The sequence below is a fragment of the Miscanthus floridulus genome, chromosome 10 (assembly GCF_019320115.1).
Source record: "Miscanthus floridulus cultivar M001 chromosome 10, ASM1932011v1, whole genome shotgun sequence".
Lineage (NCBI taxonomy): Eukaryota > Viridiplantae > Streptophyta > Magnoliopsida > Poales > Poaceae > Miscanthus > Miscanthus floridulus.
In genome coordinates, this window is record NC_089589.1 from 137078500 (window position 1) to 137100213 (window position 21714).

The 21714-nt window shown below is 43.2% G+C and overlaps 1 pseudogene; it reads right to left on the reverse strand.

Moving 5' to 3' along the window:
- Positions 1-333: 333 nt before the first annotated feature.
- On the reverse strand, positions 334-21288 carry LOC136485811 (3-hydroxyisobutyryl-CoA hydrolase 1-like; annotated as a pseudogene).
- Positions 21289-21714: the final 426 nt, after the last annotated feature.

A 21714-nucleotide genomic window follows, 5' to 3' on the forward strand; every position in this document is an offset into this window, starting at 1 on the left:
CCCAATCATTACTTGTCTTGGTAGTTCTGGAACCGGCAGTAGATACCTAAAACTGTCAAATTCAATTGAAGAACCGACAGTGATAGCCTATCCTCTAGTAGTGTATTACCATGGATCGTGAGCAAAATGAGCATGCTCGAGTGGCCAAACGAGATGAGTTGGCTGATAGTCTAGCCATACAAATTAAATAACAAATATATAAGTTGACCTATACAGCATATTCAGTTTTATTTTAACAGTAGTCTTCAGTCTACACAGACTCTTTAAAGATGAGATGATTTGTTATTCTGACCACAACCGAGGCTCCATTAAACTCATCACCAAAGACTCCCATCAAATCTTGGACTCAATAATTCTTCCATGAGAACGTCTGTCGGGTAGGTTCAAATCTTCCCACTGTGGATCATCAATTCTTGAGAAATATTCTTCAACTACCTCATCATGTACTTGTTCCAAATTGGGAGGCATCCACTGCAAGTCCCAAATAAAGAATCACCATTTTCTAAAGGTTGTAACAGATAATATAAGCTCTCAGAAACAAATTTGATGCAAATGTTCTAAATATAAAATTATCTGAACCTTTGGTCTTCGATCTTTATCTAATAGTATAGCCCTGCATCCCTGCAATGGGAATTGAATGTTAGGTACAGAGATATTTCTGTGCAATGGCAATGAAGTATACATAGCTGTAACACATCCGATAGCATGCTCCCAGCCCGGAACCAGAGGGCCAGCAAGCAAGCCGGCCGCGGCCCAAGGAGGGGGGCACGCGCCTAGGGGCAGCGACGCCCCCTCTGCGCCTCCCGCCACCCGAAACAAATTAGAGGCATAAAATAGGAGTAAGGAATAAATTAGGAAAACTAGAGTTTGGATTGTTCAGAAAAGGAGAATCCAAGCTATAAGGATATCTCTCTTAGTTGCTTGGAATACAAGTCCTATAGGGACTATAAATATAGGGAGGATGTAATCAATCTAATCAAGCAAGAATAGAGCTATTGCTCCTTCCTCTATCCCTCTCCCTTCCCCTCTATTCCCGCCGCCTCCTCTCTCCCTCTCCCTGCGCCCGCCCCTCTCCCCCACGCCCTAAGCCCTAGCCGCCACCCCCATAGCCGCAGCCGCCCCCTCCCCCCATCACGCCTGTTACACCTGGTATCTAGAGACCAGAACGATCCCAACCACAACGATGGAGAACTCTGGCAAGAACAACCCCAAAAGTCGATTCATCCTTTAGGACAACGGCTTCTACGTCGTCAACAACAACTATGATCCGATGACCAATATTGGAGCCTCCACCACCACGGACCGCAGCAGTAGTACGCCGCGGCACGGCGCCATTGCACCTTCGTCGCCCTCGACACCACGCAGCGCCCCCACATCCATCTTCGCCACCACCAAGCTCACCGACAATGATACTCGCTCCAGCAACAGCAAGCCGCCCCGCCCAAACATGTACCGCGACATCCGCGAGATCACCAGTGAGTGGAGGAAGGAGTTCGGCCACCTCTTCAACCACCCCAACACCTCTGAAGCGGTAGTCAATTCAAACCTACCTTCGGATGTGACGACCCCGGCAGCATCCCCAACAACAATACCAGGTACACCAGCGACGGATCTTCAGTGACCCCTCAAGCTCCTCACCTCAGCGGAGATGACGGAACGACGCCGCTCAGGACTCTGCTTCACCTGCGATGACCCGTTTACATGCGACCACTAGTGCAAGAACCTCTTCAAAATTATCGGCATCAATGACTATGACACTGCAGACTCCACCAATAGCTTACTCATGATGATCAGCACCACCCAATCAGCGGTTTGTGGCTCCGCTCCAATGTATCTTGCAGGAGCAATCTTGGGCACCGGCGTCCACATCTTGGTCGACACAGGAGCCACGCATAATGTCATCGACATCAACATCGCCTGAGCTATAGGCCTCCTCGAGCAGCACATCCACACCACCATCCTTGTGGGCAGCGGCAATGAGGTCTCGTGTCGAGCAGCGACCTTCTCCGTACCCCTCTGCATTGACACGGAGAGCTTCCAGATCGACACCTTCCCCTTCGAGATCGGCAACAACATCGACGTCATCCTCGGCACGCCCTTGCTGGTAGACCTTGGGTGCTTCACTTGGGACTTCTCCACCACGGAGCTACACTACTTCCACAATGGGCGATCCATCTCTTTCAACGCCGTACGTGCAGCCCCGGCGCACCCCCGAGGTCATCCTCGCCCTCCCTGCACCACTGGCCACCACTAGGACACTCCAGGAGTGGACGGCTTCTCTACACCCCACGGCAGCATCGTCACCGCCTCGCGACATCATGAACCGGGCAAGCCAATCTCGACGCCCCACCGCCCTCGACTACATCAACACCAACATGCCCATCTTCGACAATCTTGGCCGAGCTATACTGCAACAACGTGAGCTACAGCACATCACGCTCACCATCACCGATGGGACGGATGCACCAGCTTGGTACATTGACCAAAGCCTGCTCTTCTTCGACGCACACCTCTACATCCTGGTGGCATCACCACTACTTCCAGACCTGCTTGAAGCTATGCTACGAGGTGATCCAGAAAATATAAGGTACCTGGCTCTCGGCTGCCACCCACCACCGATGGCACCCCCACTAGAATGCCACTCCCACGGGCATCTTGTTGGGACGCCCCTGGCCGCAGGGCGTAGTACCATCTACTACGGTCATCTTCCTCGACAGCCTAGGATGACAGATATTCCGCGCTGACAATGTCTTCATCGCCCTCCGACCCGACTCCGAGTTGCAATGACTATCTCCCAACGAATTTGACAGGGGCTCCTTCATGTTCGGAGAAATGCTGGACCTGACGATGACACCGGCCAGACGTTCCACCGACACTATTTGGCGGCGCGTGGACGTCTACCTCCTCCATAACAATGCCAACTACTACAACGACTTCATGCAACCATCACAAGAGATGCAGGACTTCGCCGCCGACGCCGCCATCCGGCGCCACTTGCTCGTGGGCGCTCCACAAATAATAAAAACAACAGGAGGAGTGATTAGACCATACACCTACTTCTTCTACGGCTACATTGGCAACTTACTCTACCTCCTTGAGTTCATCGCAGAACGCACTGGCAACAACCTCAATGCAGACCCAATTCAGGGTCGACTCATCACCGGCATCGAAGCCATCCTCCCAGGACATCCCTACCCTACCAATGCGTCAGCACTTGGATACAACTTCAGCGCGAGGACGCGCTGATCGGAGAGTGGGGGAGTGATGTAACATGTCCGATAGCGCGCTCCGAGCACGGAACCAGCGGACCAGCAAGCGGGCCGGCTGCGGCCCAAGGAGGGGGCACGCTCCTAGGGGCAGCAACGCCACCTCTGCGCCTCCCGCCGCCCGGAAGAAATTAGAGGCATAAAATAGGAGTAAGGAATAAATTAGGAAAACTAGAGTTTGGATTGTTTAGGAAAGCAGAATCCAATCTATAAGGATATCTCTCTTAGTTGCTTGGAATACAAGTCCTATAGGGACTATAAATATAGAGAGGATGTAATCAATCTAATCAAGCAAAAATAGAGCTATTGCTCCTTCCTCTATCCCTCTCCCTTCCCCTCTGCTGCTGTCGCCTCCTCTCTCCCTCTCCCTGCACCGCCCCCTCTCCCCCACGCCCTAAGCCCTAGCCGCCACCTCCATAGCCGCTGCCACCCCCTCCCCCCATCACGCCTGTTACAATAGCAGTGTTGATAATGTCCATATTTAATTACCTCATAGAAGTCTCGGCTGAAGTCATCACGTATGAGATGGCAAATCACCCTATATTCCCGATGCAAGCACTCCCCAACAGTTTGTGTTCTCCCTTCTCTTATCTGAATTCCAAGGCACAAAACAAATAATGAAACAACTATATTCTGGTGCACACAGCTATATATATGGGGTGTGGTTTCTAATGGATACCGATCTCAGAGTGATTTTCAGACTAGTAGGAGAAGCCTTCTTTAAATACTGGATTGTCCTAGCAACCCATTGATCAGCCAAATTTGAGGCCACTTGCTCCTGACACGATAAATATGTATTTAATAATTTGTCAAGACAGAAAAGGTGAACGCATAGAAACCTATATTTACTTTAACAAACTCACTAGAGTGGATATAATTTCTTCAACTGTGCTTTTAGAAAAGCATTTATTGATTATTTCCAACCTGGAGTGCGCCAGAGATTGAAAAATTAGTGACATTATCAATGGGGCATATTTCAGTCATTCAATCAGAAACACCCTTACCTATTCAAGGAACTATTTTCTTTCAATGATGGCTGTTGAGCAAAATGATCGATTGTACTACACACGGCAAAAGTATTGGAGGTGTCCAGCTTTTTGAGGGATTCTTGGAGCAATAGTAGTCTCTGGTAAATTAACAAAGAGTATTTACTAGGAGTTGTTGACTAATATACGACATACATGACTTCAATGAAGCAGGCCTATAAATTTGAAAGCATTCGAATGTTATATATGAATAATGTCAGGATTTATGTAGCATGTTCCAAAGAATAATAACCACAAATACAACAGCAAACATCATAACCGGAAGCAAAAATTGGCAGCCCAGTTAAATTTTAAATTACAAGTGAACCTACATTTGACTGGACAAAATGAGTAGCCAGACCACATGCCAGCATTTCAGCACCATCCAATCTGGCACCAGCAAGAGCAACATACTCTCCTGTAAAAAATTAAGATAACATTTTAGTTAACAGTATCTCTCAAGATACCTTTACCACCAAAATATGAAACCAAAAATCAAATAGAATACAAGAAACTTGGCCACTCTTTATTTCTTTATATAATTATATCTTCATAATTACTTACATAATTGCATAGATCATTTCCTTAAAAATCTAGCACACTTGCTAAAAATCATTTGTAAAACTGCAAACTAAAGAATAATCCGAGGATGCATAGTATTCCATACTGTTAATAATACATAGAAACATTAAATAAATTGCAATGATAAATATTAGATAACCATAGAAGCCAGGAAGCCGAGACAGAAAATATGTGGCCCCTACACCTGGAAGGAAACCAAGAGCTGTTTCTGGCATTGCAAAAACCTGCAGTAATATTTGAAATGTAAATGACCCATATTTTGGCCCTTGAAAATGCTACGATTTTCTAATAAAAATAAAGCGAGATTCTCAATATTCCAAATGAGTAAAAGAACTAATATCACTCATCAAGCTCACAAAAAGGAAACTATATATGCACCATAACTGAAATATAGTCCAATAAACAATTAAACATTCAGGCGTAATATCCAACAGAAAAGGTAGTGAAAGGCAGTGATCCTGGGTCTTTTTTTGTGATGAATACTATGCCTGAAAGTTTATATTCAGCAGAACCTTAAACAAGCAGATCTCGAGCTGCATCATGACACGCGAACTTTTTGTGCTTCAAAACTACTAGCTGTCTTGAATAGATAAGTAAAAGTGACAACGTAAGAAAAATGTCACTTGATTTTGGTTTCTAGTGTATACCGTGTTATCAGTGGCAACTCGAAATCTCCCATGTAAAGAAACACCAGCACCTCCACCCATGACAATTCCAGTAAGAAGAGAAACCTATAGTTAAATTGTCTAAGCATTTAATTTAGAGGCAACGAACAGAGAAGTGAATAATTAGAATGAATTAATGTGAATGGATGCAGCTCACCTGAGGTTTGATATATGTTGCACTCATGTAGTTTAACAAATATAGATCTCTGAAGAAATCAGCACCCCATTTCCAGCTTTCTGATTTAAGAATTATACACACAACACAGTCAACAAAACATGTAGAACAACCTTAGACCATCTGAAACATGTAGCATGCGTGTTGAGTCAGGTAACATAACGTAACACCACTAGTGTTACGAGCTTGCTTAGCACCTAGGTTAAGGCCTAAGAGAAATTAGCAAAACAAGTTCTCGAGTTTTAAAAATTTAAAACACACATGAAATGATAAACAAACCCTGTGCGACTCACTTTTATGGTTGAGAGAAATCAAATAAATATCTAAGTTAATTCACTCAGTGCGTAAATGTGCTAATGAAAATTCTAACAAGTAGAATAAAATAAGTAGTTTTAATTGTTTGGTATGAAAAACAATTTCTATAAACAAAAATAAAATGTAACTTGTGTATAGTGCTTATGTAAAGATGATGAGCAAGTGGTGTAGATGAAAATGCAACTTTACTTTTTGGAAAATAAACGTGTTAACTAATGTTCTTGGGAGCTCCAAAAATCAAATTGGGAATTAAAATCAACCTTTTCGTTAAGTCGGCAAAGGTCTGAACTTATGTTAAAGTACTATTTTTGGCGAGTTATATTGAGCAAAGTAATTAAATAGTGCTTAAATATTTTGTTCCTATGGTTTAGTATAAAGTATGGACTATTGCATGAAGTACTTGTTGGTTGAAGTTAATCAAGATTAGGCCTTTTAAAAATTGTGGCAAAATTGTTCATGGTTGTTCAGTTCAAACTGAACTATTGTCTTTTCTAAGTCTGAAAGAGTAGTAGGCAATGCCATTTTGGCATTTAACTTCTAACTAAAATGTTTAAACACTAGTTTCATATTCTTGTATTGTTGGTTGCATCTGAGTAAGCTCTTGGGCATGGGGTAGGTCGTAATTGCGCTGGGTGTCACGTTGCTTTCTTAAAAATTCGCCAAACTTCGTTGGAACGTGCTGTAACCATGTTGTTGACGATCTGTTCATGAACTAGCGTTCAGCGCAATGAGCTCATGTTGGCATCCTTCTATCCCCACTCTGGTTGCTCTCTAGCCATGGCGATGGCTTTGCTAGGTCACTAGTAATGTTGACTTTAGGATAGGGGAATTAGTTGGGCCTCAATTCTCTCTAGCCATGGCGATGGCTTTGCTAGGTCACAGGTAACGTTGACTTTAGGATAGGCGAATTAGTTGGGCCTCAATTGCGATCGTTAGTAGCTTTCGCTTTGCTTTAAAATGCGTGCACATCACCAATAGCAGTCGCTCGATCTGAGTTCACGGTCACCGTGGGCACAACGCTTTTGCCGCCGGGCTCACGTCATGACCGAGCTACGGTCTCTAGCTAGCTCGTGCACTAGGCCGATGTCGCGCTATGCCCTGGCCTTGTGTTGGCCAACCCGGTTGGCTGCAGTCTGGTCCCACTACCGCGGTGTGTGCGCACCAACATCCAGGAGCCGAGCTACGCGTGTAGTCGAGACGGAGCTGCGGCTGTCGCTGCCTTGCCGTTGTGGTGCTCGCCTCGCCCTTCATTTTACCTACCGCGTCGAGTCACTGAGCGTGTGCCGCTGCCCGCCGCGTCTAGGTCGATGACCCTGGTCACAGCGGCGATGGGATACCTCCCTGCCTCACTAGCCCTCGCTAGCCAATGCTGGGGAGCCCTGCTCGGGTCTGGCCATGCCATTCTGAGTGCTTCGTGCCAAGCCTTGAGATCTCATCGTCCGTACACACAGGCTCGTACTGCTGCCACCATCGAGCGGAGCCACCCATCTTAACTTGCTCGGGTTCACTCGTGTACCCTCTCCATGACCTCACGGTGTGCTAAGCCACCGCTCCTCCTTTCCTCCTAGCGCCAGCAGCTTCGCCGTATAATTCCTCGCTCTAGCGGGTAGCTTAGGAAGTAGGCTAGTTGTCTCTTCCCCCTCAAGCTCGGTCATGCCCTACCGAGCGGCAATTTGGCCTTTTGCTCATCGCCGGTCATGGGCGTCGCCGAATCAGAAGGTTGGGAGGTAAGGCATGTAGGAGTGGTAGCAGTTCGATTGCTCGTAACCCTGAGCTCGCCTTGACTCCCTCCATCCGATGCTTACGCTATTTTGGCCAGGATGCTCATCGATGGCGTGGTGACGTGTCAGTGTCCATCACGGAGCACCGCCATCACGCTCGGTCGTACATGGCCAGCACCACACGGAGTCTCTCCCATGTACTCATGGTATGTCACTGGTGCTCGCGCACCACTTTTCCTCCCCCTCCATCCTCTTCTCTCATCAGAATGAGCGTGCCACCGCTGCGGATTGTCGCTCACCGCTGTAGCTCACACTAGTGTGCCTCCAAGCTCCTAACTACCACCCATCTTGGCACATTTAGCCGTAGATGGCGACCAACCCGCTAAATGGGTCCGCGTAGGCCCCTGGTGGCCGGCTGAAAGGTCCTAATGGCTAGAGGGGGGGTGAATAGCCTAATAAAAATTTCTACAACAACACTTAACAAAATGGTTAGACAATTATGAGGCGAAGCAAATGTTGCGCTAGCCTACTTAAAATGCAAGCCTCCTACCACAATTCTAGTTTAGATAGTGTCTATTCACACAATAGCTATGACACTACCCTATGTTAGTGTGCTCTCAAAGGCTAACTAAAGAGCCACACCAACCAAGCAAGCAAGCTCTCACAACTAGCTACACTAAAGAGCATGTCAACTAGTTTGCGGTAAAGTAATGAGAGTGATCAAGATAGTGATACCATCGTGTCGAGGAGTGAACCAATCAATCACAAGGACGAATAACAATGAAGACCAATCACCTCGGAATCAAAGATGAACACAATGATTTTTACCGAGGTTCACTTGCTTGCCGGCAAGCTACTCCCCGTTGTGGCGATTCACTCACTTGGAGGTTCACGCGCTAATTGGCTTCACACGCCAAACCCTCAATAGGGTGCCGCACAACCAACACAAGATAAGGATCACACAAGCCACGAGCAATCCACTAGAGTACCTTTTGGCTCTCCGCTGGGGAAAGGTCAAGAACCCCTCACAATCACCACGATCGGAGCCGGAGACAATCACCACCCTCCGCTCAACGATCCTCACTGCTCCAAGCTGTCTAGGTGGCGGCAACCACCAAGAGTAACAAGCGAAATCCGCAGCAAAACACGAACACCAAGTGCCTCTAGATGCAATCACTCAAGCAATGCACTTGGATTCACTCCCAATCTCACTATGATGATGAATCAATGATGGAGATGAGTGGGAGGGCTTTGGCTAAGCTCACAAGGTTGCTATGTCAATGAAAATGGCCAAAGATGTGAGCTACGGCCGGCCATGGGGCTTAAATAGAAGCCCCCACGAAATAGAGCCGTTGTACCCCTTCACTGGGCATAACGCGCTCTGACTGGACGCTCCGGTCAGACTGACCGGACCCTGGACACAGCGTCCGGTCCACTGATTTATGCCACGTGTCATTCGAGTTAAAACTGAACCGTCAGATCACAACGGCTAAGTGCTAACCGGACGCTCCGGCTAAACTGACCGGACCCTGGAGCCTCAGCGTCCGGTCGAGTACAGTAAGGGTCCAAATCCATTTTTCCTCGACCGGACGTGTCCGGTCCACCTCGACCGGACACAGTCCAGCGTCTGGTGGTATACCCTAGCTACTGTCCGCTAGGTCAGCGTGACCAGACACAGGCAGTCAGCGTCCGGTGCATTCAGATCCAGCGTCCGGTCACTTGACCGACGCTGGCATCTCCTCTGTCTTCTTCACCCTTGCTCAAATGTGCTAACCACCAAGTGTATCACCTTGTGCACATGTGTTAGCATATTTTCACAAACATTTTCAAGGGTGTTAGCACTCCACTAGATCCTAAATGCATATGCAATGAGTTAGAGCATCTAGTGGCACTTTGATAACCGTATTCCGATACGAGTTTCACCCCTCTTAATAGTACGGCTATCTAACCTAAATGTGATCACACTCTGTAAGTGTCTTGATCACCAAAACAAAATAGCTCCTACAAGTTATACCTTTGCCTTGAGCTTTTTGTTTTTCTCTTTCTTCTTTTCAAGTTTAAGCCCTTGATCATCGCCATGCCATCACCATTGTCATGTTATGATCTTCATTAGCTTCTCCACTTGAAGTGTGCTACCTATCTCATGATCACTTGATAAACTAGGTTAGCACTTAGGGTTTCATCAATTCACCAAAACCAAACTAGAGCTTTCAATCTCTCTGTTTTTGGTAATTGATGACAACCCTTATACAAAGATATGAATTGAAATTTAATTGAATCCATGTTGCTTGCCCAAGCATATTTACCATGTGTAAAAGGATATGGACAAGTTTCATGAACCCCAAGTGGTAGCAATTGCCCCCCCTACATATGTGCTAAGAGTTTGGATTGTAGCTTGCACATATGCTTAGATAGGAAATATAGGAGTCAATGTCTACCACATGATGCTGAGGTATAAAAGATGGACCTTTGAAGCGTGATACCAATCGGAGTGCACCAATATATTATCCTTAGCACCATGGTTAGCTCAATACCACTTAGAAATATTTGGAAGTGAAATCACTAGATATCCTAAACTTGCTAGTTTGCATTTCATCATTCAAACCTACAACTAGCATACATCACACAAGCATGAACATTTTAAATTTAGAACTTATGCTATGCAAGCAAACATATGAAATGCACATTCAAATGCACCATACAAGTTCATGAGCTTGCTCCCCCTACTTGTGTGCTCAAAATTTTAGGTGGTCCCTTTCCTTTGTCATATCTCTCCCCCTATGTCATATATCAAGATATCTTTGTGTTTCTCTCCCTTTATGATATTTCTCACTATTTCTACTACTATCTTTGTTTCTCTCCCCCTTTGTCATCAATGACCACAAAGGTTCTAAATATAGATAGTATTACTTGTAGGGTCGAGATTATCAATGTTAATCAATGGGGTGAGGATCTTTTTCCCAAATTTGGTTCAAACTAGAATATATGCCAAAGATATTTAACTCGGTTTGATCCAAGGACAAGCTTCTTCACACCTCCAAATAAGGGTTATCTTGTACCATGTTGAGTTAAACACTTAGAGCTCATTTTCTAGATTAAACACTAGGTTTACAAGCCCATAAACATGTCATATGCTATCACTAGATCAAATCAAGCATAGAAGCAATAGTGATATCATATAAACATCAAAATTATTTGATTTTCATGAATGAGCCTAATAAAATAGAACTACTTGAAAGGTCCTAATAAAGTTGAAAGTATGACTGGATGCACTAATCATGTCCTTAGCAAAGATGAATGTCATGCCAATCAACTTTTACCTTGGATTGCTCGAAGGAGAGGCATGTCATATAAGTGGGGGTGCATCAACACATATTTGAGAAATCCAATATGTTCAACTCATTTCTTAGCTTGCAAAACCTTTTCTCATCCAATGGCTTGGTGAATATATCGGCAAGTTGATCTTCGGTGCCTACACTCTCAATGCAAATGTCCCCTTTTTGTTGGTGATCTCTTATGAAATGGTGGCGGACATCAATGTGCTTTGTTCTTGCATGTTGAACCGGATTGTTGGTTAGCTTGATTGCACTCTCATTGTCACATAGCAATGGCACCTTTTTGAACTTGATTCCAAAGTCACTCAAGGTGGCCTTCATCCAAAGTATTTGTGCACAACAACTACCGGCGGATATGTATTCGGCTTCGACGGTTGATAAGGCAACACTATTTTGCTTCTTTGATGACCATGAAACAAGTGATCTTCCCAACAATTGACATGTGCTCGAGGTGCTCTTCCTTTCAACCTTGCATCCCGCATAGTCCAAGTTGGAGTAACCAACTAGCTCAAACTTTGCTCCTTTGGGATACCACAAACCAACATTTGGTGTATGCTTCAAGTACCTCAATATCCTCTTTGTAGCCTTCAAATGGCTTTCTCTTGGTGAGGCTTGAAATCTTGCACACATGCATACACTAAACATGACATCCGGCCTTGATGCGGTCACATAGAGTAGGCTTCCAATCATAGACCGATACAACTTTTGATCCACCATATTTCCACTTGCATCACTATCCAAGTTGCCATTGGTTCCCATTGGTGTGCTAATGACTTTGCTATCACTCATGCCAAACTTCTTGATCATGTCCTTGATATACTTGCCTTGACTTACAAATGTACCATTCTTCAATTGCTTGATTTGAAGACCAAGGAAATAACTTAACTCTCCAATCATGGACATCTCAAACTCATTAGCCATCATCTTTCTGAACTCATCACAAAAATCTTGATTTGTTGATCCAAATATGATGTCATCAACATAGATTTGCAACACAAACAAGTCTTTTCCAATCTTCTTGATGAAAAGAGTGGTGTCAACCTTGCCCATTGTGAACCCTTTAGAGAGGAGGAAGTCCCTCAATCTCTCATACCATGCTCTTGGTGCTTGCTTCAAACCATACAAAGCTTTCAACTTGTATACATGGTTGGGCTTCTTATCATCTTCAAAACCGGGAGGTTGCTCAACATATACTTCTTCATTGATGTAGCCATTGAGAAATGCACTCTTAACATCCATTTGATAGAGCTTGATGTTGTGGGCACAAGCATAGGCTAGCATGATTCTAATTGCTTCCAATCTAGCAACCGGGGCATATGTTTCTCCAAAGTCAAGACCTTCAATTTGTGTATAGCCTTGTGCTACTAATCTTGCTTTGTTCCTTACTACTATTCCATCTTGATCTTGCTTGTTTCTAAAGACCCATTTGGTTCCAATCACATTGTGTCCCTTTGGTCTTTCTACCAACTCCCATACTTGATTTCTTATGAAGTTGTTAAGCTCTTCATGCATAGCATTGACCCAATCAACATCCTTCAAAGCTTCATCTATCTTCTTTGGTTCAATGGATGACACAAATGAGAAATGCTCACAAAATGATGCCAATCTTGATCTTGTTTGTACACCTCTTGAAATATCTCCAATTATAGTGTCCAATGGATGATCCCTTGCAACATTGGTTGGTTGGAGGATTGGAACTTGATTGCTTGCACTTGCTTGATCATTGGGTTGAGATGATGTACTAGCCACTTGATCTTGTTCATTGTCATGAGAGCCACTTGCACTAACTTGATTTGTATCATCTTGCACATTTGAGTTAGAGAGCACTTGCACTTGATCATCTTCATCATCATTCACTTGCCTAGGCCTCAATTCACCAATATCCATGTTCATCATGGCATTTGAAAGTTGAATGCCTCTAACATCTTCCAAGTTCTCATCTTCTTCTTGTGAACCCTTGGTTTCATCAAATTCAACATCATGAACCTCCTCAAGAGTACCACTATCCAAATTCCAAACTCTATATGCTTTGCTTGTAGTGGAATAACCAAGTAGGAATCCTTCATCACATTTCTTGTCAAACTTGCCCAATCTAGTGCCTTTCTTCAAGATGTAGCATTTGCAACCAAAGACCCTAAAATATGCAATGTTGGGCTTTCTACCATTCAAGAGCTCATATGGTGTCTTCTCTTTCAATCGGTGACAATAGAGGTGGTTGCTACAATAGCAAGCCGTGTTGATAGCTTCGGCCCAAAAAGATTGACTCACATTGTACTCACTAAGCATAGACCTTGCCATATCAATGAGTGTTCTATTCTTCCTCTCAACAAGGCCATTTGATTGGGGTGTGTACTTAGCCGAGAATTGATGTCTAATTCCAAATTCATCACATAACTCATCAATTCTAGTGTTCTTGAACTCGCTACCATTGTCACTTCTAACTCTCTTGATGGTTGTTTCAAACTCATTGTGAATGCCTTTGACAAATGATTTGAATGTTGCAAATACATCACTTTTGTCCACTAGAAAGAATACCCATGTGTATCTAGTGTAGTCATCCACTATCACAAATCCATATTTGTTTCCACCGATACTAGTGTATTGTGTTGGCCCAAACAAATCCATGTGCAATAACTCAAATGCTTTACTAGTGCTCATCATGCTTTTCTTAGGATGGGTGTTTCCAACTTGTTTGCCGGGTTGACAAGAGCTACAAAGTTTATCCTTCTCAAACACAACATCTTTCAAGCCTTTAACTAAGTCATGCTTAACCAATCTATTCAATTGTTTTATTCCAACATGACCAAACCTTCTATGCCATAACCAACCCATGCTAGACTTAGTGAACAAGCATGTAGATAATCTAGCTTCACTAGAATTGAAATCAACCAAGTATAGATTCTCATATCTAAAACCTTTGAAGATCAAATTAGAGCCATCTACACTTATGATTTCTACATCATCTACCCCAAATATGCATTTGAATCCAAGATCACACAATTGAGCCACGAATAGCAAATTGAAGTTCAAGCTCTCTACTAGCAACACATTGGATATGCTCATGTCATTTGATATTGCAATCTTACCAAGCCCTTTGACCTTGCCTTTGCCATTATCACCAAATGTGATACTATCATAACCATCATTGTCATTGGTGTTGATTGAGTTGAACATTCTTGCATCACCGGTCATGTGTTGAGTGCACCCACTATCAAGAACCCAATGCCTTCCTCCGGCTTTATAATTAACCTACAAAAGAAGATCAATTCCTTTTCGGTACCCAAACTTGCTTGGGTCCTTGAAGGTTAGTCACTAAGCTCTTTGGTACCCAAATGGCTTTCTTCTTTGAGCCCATCCATGGTTTACCAATAAACTTAGCCTTTACACCATTTGTACCCTTAGTAAGCATATAGCATGAATCAAGCTTAAGGGCGGATACATTAGCATTTTTGCTCTTGTTGGTGCATTCATGCTCTTTATGACCAACTTACTTGCAACTAGTGTAAAATTGACCATTGTTCTTCACAAAACTAGTCTTGTGAGGAGCAAAGGTCGCCTTGCCTTTCTTGGGGGTATAGCCCAATCTCTCTTTGTAGAGAGAAGCTCTTTGGCTACCCAAGCACATAAGCAAGCGGTCCTCACCACCATAAGCCTTAGCTAAGGTGTGAGTGAGCTTAGTGACCTCCTTCTTGAGGTTCTCATTCTCAACCACTAGTGAGGCATCACAAGTGAGACCATCACTACTAGATGAGGTAGAAGTGGAAGTGCTACAAGAAGGGTTAGTAGGAGCAACAATGATAGGCATAGATAGTGATGTATCAATTAAATCACAAGTTACACCTACATCACAAGTTTCAACATGCTTCTTTTTATCTTGTTCATTAAGCAAAGTGGAATGAGCTTTTTCAAGCTTTTTGTGAGCCTTGCCAAGCTTCTCATGGGCTTCCTCTAGCTTCTCATGAGTTGCTTTGAGCTCATCAAGGGCTTGCTTAAGAGCTTTTACCTCCTTATTCAAGCTCTTGCATTCCCTTCTCTTAATGTCAAAGTGTTCTTTAGCATCTTCTAGCATGTCAAATAATTCATCCTTAGTAGGTTCATCATCATCACTATCACTATCATTTTCCTTTTCATGTTCATTATCATCAATATGTTCTTCATCACTTTCATCATCACAAGATTGTACCTTAGTGGCCTTAGCCATGAAGCATGATGAAGATTCGAAGAGGGAAGGCTTCTCATTGATGGCAATGCTTGCAAGAACCTTCTTCTTGGTGGTCTTGTGATCATCACTATCATCATCATCATCATCATCACTTGAGGAAGCATCACTATCCCAAGTGACTACATATGAACCACCCTTCTTCTTCTTGAAGGCCATCTTGTCCTTCTTCTCTTTCTTTTCCTTCTTATCCGTCTTCTTGTTCTTCTTGTTGTCATCATCATTGTCACTATTGTATGGGCATTGAGCAACAAGATGATCTTTGCTTCCACACTTGAAGCACCTTCTTGACTCTTCTTTATTCTTGGATGAAGACTTCTTTCTTCTAGCACGGTAGCCCTTCTTCACCATGAACTTGCCAAATCTCTTGACAAATAGAGCCATCTTCTCATCATCATCATCATCCCATGATTCATCTTCTTCACTTGATGTTTCTTGCTTTGCTTTGCCCTTGGATGATGTGGCTTTGAATGCCACACTCTTCTTCTTCTCATCCTTCTTCTCATCTTTCTTCTCCTTCTTTTCTTCCTTCTCATCATCATCTCTATATGTATCATCGGTCATGATGTCTCCCAACACTTGGTTTGGTGTTATGGTGTCCAAACCACTCCTTACTAGAATAGTGACCAATGTACCAAATCTTGAAGGCAAGCATCTCAAGAACTTGTGGGAGAAGTCCTTGTCCTTCACCTCTTCTCCAAGTGCTTTGAGATCATTAACAAGCACTTAAAGCCTATGAAACATCTCCGGCACACTCTCATCCTCCTTCATCTTGAAGCTTACAAACTTCTCTTTGAGAATGTATGCCTTTGCACCCTTCACGGCTTGAGTGCCCTCAAATGATTCTTCCAACTTCTTCCAAGCCTCATGAGCCATCTCAATATTCTTAATTTGCTCAAATGTTCTCTCATCAATTGCATCATGAATAGCACTTAGAGCAATGTCATTGTTTTGGAGAAGCACTTCTTCGGCCACGGTGGAATTCTCTGGATCACCAATCTCAATTTTGGTTTCTACCACCTTCCACACCTTTCTATTGATTGACTTGATGTGTGTGGTCATCTTTGACTTCCAATAAGGATAATTTGAGCCATCAAATTGGGGTGGCTTCTTGGTGTTGTTGATTTGAGCCATTTTAACACCGAAGGTTGTTAAGCCTCAATTAACGGTGACCTCAGCTCTGATACCACTTGAAAGGTCCTAATAGCTAGAGGGGGGTGAATAGCCTAATAAAAATTTCTACAACAACACTTAACAAAATGGTTAGACAATTATGAGGCGAAGAAAATGTTGCGCTAGCCTACTTAAAATGTAAGCCACCTACCACAATTCTAGTTTAGATAGTGTCTATTCACACAATAGCTATGACACTACCCTATGTTAGTGTGCTCTCAAGGGCTAACTAAAGAGCCACACCAACCAAGCAAGCAAGCTCTCACAACTAGCTACACTAAAGAGCTTGTCAACTAGTTTGCGGAAAAGTAATGAGAGTGATCAAGATAGTTATACCGCCGTGTCGAGGAGTGAACCAATCAATCACAAGGATGAATAACAATGAAGACCAATCACCTCGGAATCAAAGATGAACACAATGATTTTTACCGAGGTTCACTTGCTTGCCGGCAAGCTACTACCCGTTGTGGCGATTCAGTCACTTGGAGGTTCATGCGCTAATTGGCTTCACACGCTAAACCCTCAATAGGGTGCCACACAACCAACACAAGATAAGGATCACACAAGCCACGAGCAATCCACTAGAGTACATTTTGGCTCTCCGCTGGGGAAAGGTCAAGAACCCCTCACAATCACCACGATCGGAGCCGAAGACAATCACCACCCTCCGCTCAACGATCCTCGCTGCTCCAAGCCATTTAGGTGGCGGCAACCACCAAGAGTAACAAGTGAAATCCGCAGCGAAACACGAACACCAAGTGCCTCTAGATGCAATCACTCAAGCAATGCACTTGGATTCACTCCCAATCTCACTATGATGATGAATCAATGATGGAGATGAGTGGGAGGGCTTTGGCTAAGCTCACAAGGTTGCTATGTCAATGAAAATGGCCAAAGATGTGAGCTATAGCCGGCCATGGGGCTTAAATAGAAGCCCCCACGAAATAGAGCCGTTATACCCCTTCATTGGGCATAACGCGCTCTGACCGGATGCTCCGGTCAGACTGACCGGACCCTGCACATAGCGTCCGGTCCACTGATTTATGCCACGTGTCATTCGAGTTAAAACTGAACCGTCAGATCACAACGGCTAAGTGCTAACCGGACGCTCTGGCTAAACTGACCGGACCCTGGAGCCTCAGCGTCCGGTCGAGTACAGTAAGGGTCCAAATCCATTTTTCCTCGACCGGACGCGTCCGGTCCACCTCGACTGGACACAGTCCAGCGTCCGGTGGTATACCCTAGCTACTGTACCGCCAGGTCAGCATGATCGGACGCAGGCAGTCAGCGTCCGGTGCATTCAGATCCAGTGTTCGGTCACTTGACCGACGCTGGCATCTCCTCTATCTTCTTCACCCTTGCTCAAATGTGCTAACCACCAAGTGTATCACCTTGTGCACATGTGTTAGCATATTTTCACAAACATTTTCAAGGGTGTTAGCACTCCACTAGATCCTAAATGCATATGCAATGAGTTAGAGCATCTAGTGGCACTTTGATAACCGTATTCCGATACGAGTTTCACCCCTCTTAATAGTACGGCTATCTAACCTAAATGTGATCACACTCTCTAAGTGTCTTGATCACCAAAACAAAATAGCTCCTACAAGTTATACCTTTGCCTTGAGCTTTTTGTTTTTCTCTTTCTTCTTTTCAAGTTTAAGCCCTTGATCATCGCCATGCCATCACCATTGTCATGTTATGATCTTCATTAGCTTCTCCACTTGAAGTGTGCTACCTATCTCATGATCACTTGATAAACTAGGTTAGCACTTAGGGTTTCATCAATTCACCAAAACCAAACTAGAGCTTTCACCGCCGTGGACGCCCAGTGCCGCCACTCGCCGCGCCACCGTGCATGAGGTGGCCGGGGGTGCGCGCGAGAAAATTTGGAAAAATCTAGGGGGTTAAGTGAATTCGCTAGAGAAAGGAAGAAATAGTATAAGGACTTAGTCGTGGTTCGGGAAAAGTCCGAGGGCTCATTTGCTAAAGTGCCAGCACACGGGCTCCCCACCATGGGCCGCTGGGTTGCCGGGCCGAATTGGTTGCCACCAGCCCTTCTCCTTTTCTAAGCATTTTCCAATTTAGTTTCTAAGGCAAACTTATAAATTCAATATAAATTTGTGTAGTTAACCAAAAATTATGAAACTAATTTTGTTAGGTTCCTAAATCATGATCTATCTGCTAGTATATCTTGTTCACATAGTTTCATAGTATTTTCAGGAGTTATCTAATTAAATTGAGATGCTTAATATTGTTAAGATATAAACTTGTAGGAATTTTTGTAATAAATTGGCGATAGTGTTGGCTCTAAAAATTTCACAGTAAATTTCTAATTTTATTAGGTGCACTTTGTAATTTTTTTAGCTCCATAATAATTAGTTTGCTAAGATAGCTAATGAGCCCTAGTTCGAATATATATATTAAATCAATGAAAAGTCAAAATACCTTGGGATGGTATAACCGAAACTTTTGTTGGAAATAATGCCTTATTCGTCAATATGGATACGTAGCCTAGTGCGTTAGCCGTTAAAGCTAGCTCGTTAGCGTGAGAGGCATAATCGTATTCTTAGAGTTGCGGTTGCCGTTGGTTAATTACATTTTCTGCGTTGCGTCTACGTATATCATAATAGGGACAACGATGGATCATGGATTCGGCCAGAAAAGCAGGAAAGATGGAGCCTTGGTGATCGTGTCGCCCTGATGGAATGCTAATCCATGGTTATATCTTGCCCAGGAAAGTCCCGGTGCATAACCCCTATTATTCTGCACTTTATGCCTAGGGTACGTGGACCCCTCGACGGGAGTGAAATGGGTTGGTATCATTTATGCCTAGGGTACAAATGGGGCGTGTGTTTTGGGGTACCCAGCTGGGATACATTGATTCATGAATCGCCGTTTCTATGAGACAGTACGACTTGGCTATGATCTAGCACCGTAATAAGAACTGGAATATGAAAGATGGTAAAATGGTTCTGATTGCTTACCACATGCTTGAAAGTAGCATAGGTGCTTATATAGAATGGTAAGTTAATAAACTAATGATGACTGGTAATAAAATTGAATATAAGGATGCACGTTTAGTAATGCTTACTGCAGATGCAATAACCAGCAAGCCAAATAAGCCTTGCATATCCTTGGAATCTTTTACTTTCCTCCTGTCGGGTAAGTCTTGCTGAGTACAATCGAGTACTCATGGTTTTATTCCTCCTGTTGCAGGTGACAGGTGGATGCTAGAGCTGACTCTTGTGTGTGGAAACCTCCTGGTGGGCTCAGAGAGGATTCCTTTCATGCTACGATCGTAGTGTTTATTTATAACCCTCACTAATGGTTTTATAAGAAAATATGTAAAATCTGTTAGCATATCTTGTATATAAATGGCCACAATGTTAATGCTTCACCATGTCATTAAATTAATCTTTGTTTCTGTTGTAACTCTGATCATATGTTATTTTCTGCTGCAAGATAAAACTTGTGAACCTGAAATGTATAAACTCGTTTACATGTAAATTGTTTTAATCCCGCTGTTGCATTCAACTTGTTTAAGTACTCGGATGTTGTAATAAAGTGATGTAAGAAATGGCTAAGAATGTTGTAAGCTTGATCTTCTCATTTATGATCCTGACGAAAAATGTGGATTTTCGAGCTCTCCCTTTGGGTGGGTTCGACGGAACGGCATGATTTAGTACACTTCCCTTGGGTACTTAGTGTCTAATGGAGGACAAGTACCCTTGAGAGAGCATTAGATTAGGCGGTTCGGCCACACATAAGACGGTTAGAAACATGCAAAGAAATCTTCATTGGACAGTAGATACCTTAGAGACATTCTAAAGAAGTAGTTACCGTTATGTATAGACCGGACACATTCAGTAACATCACCTCCAGCACAAAATGCTCTTCCTTTCCCCTGAAAACAAGTCATGCTTCAACACAATGACAAACATTGAGATCAACAGACGGTTTCCCAGTGGTAATAAAATTATAGTTATTATCATATCAATTTAAATTAACTAATAGAAGGAAATGAGAAACATACTGAAATGAAGAAAGAAATGCAAGTTAAAGTAAACTCTATAGCGAGTCTGACGATGCTTTAAGGAATGAAAAGTTAGATCACTGGAATACAAGCAGCTCAATTTTCAAATATTGTTCCCTGTATATTTTGCAAGACTTAGCGTGGCAACAAGAATCATTATGAATTCAGAAGTTCAATACGTGCTTCAAATTGCAAAAGAGTAAAATGCTTCACCTCTACCTCTTATTTGAGAGATGCTAGCTTGGGCAACTCATGTTCTCTGTGACTGTTTTGCGGCATTTTAATTTCTATTGGAGAAACACACGTTTATGCCCTATTTGGCATGGCTCTAAATGGCTCCAGCTCCTTGCTACAGTACGCGGTAGAGCTGACGGTAGTAAAACCAAAAATAGTTGTTTCAATGGCTCCTAGTTCATTTGGAGAAGTCGGAGCATGTGAAAGCTCTGTGAGCTGAAGCCTAATAGACATCTATAATCTAAGTTAGACAACTGACCACCTCAAATATTGAATTACAATACAAACACAGTGCTATGAGATACCTTCATAATCAACAATTTAACTCTGTCATCTTTCTCAAAAACAATGAAACACCTCAGGAGTCCCTTAATCTGCAACATGATAGAACAATCATCCTGTACCTACTAATCTAAAAGTAAACACGGTACTGTAATACTAGTGAACTCTTAACATACCATTGCGGAGGAGAGTACATTAAGCTGATTTGGCCTATTCAAAATAAGTGTCCGTGTTGAGCCATGTGCTTCTACCAAAACCTAGAAAATAGAGGATACAGGAAAATGTTTTCAGTTCTGGTACCAACAAGCAAACAGTTGTTAATGAAAATTGAGCACACTACACTGAACCATCGTTTTTAAGGGGCCATTATTAGTTACAGGTACAGGATGTATCTAGTTACTAGTGCTATAAGTCTAAACAATGCATGCCACTTTGCATACGTCATTAGTGACGTGTGCTGAGAAACTTCCATTACTATTGTTCTCAGCCTAATGTTCTATTGAGTTCAAGGCTATTTAGTTCCTAGCTTTATGTGACACCCTAAATTTTACAACACTTCAAAGTAGGGGAAATTGATTTGTTAAGCATTTTATGGGCATTTGAATTTAGGAAATAATAATTTTATTAGGAATAAAATCAAATATAGGTTAACAACAATGAGTGTGCATTCATGCTGTTGCATAATT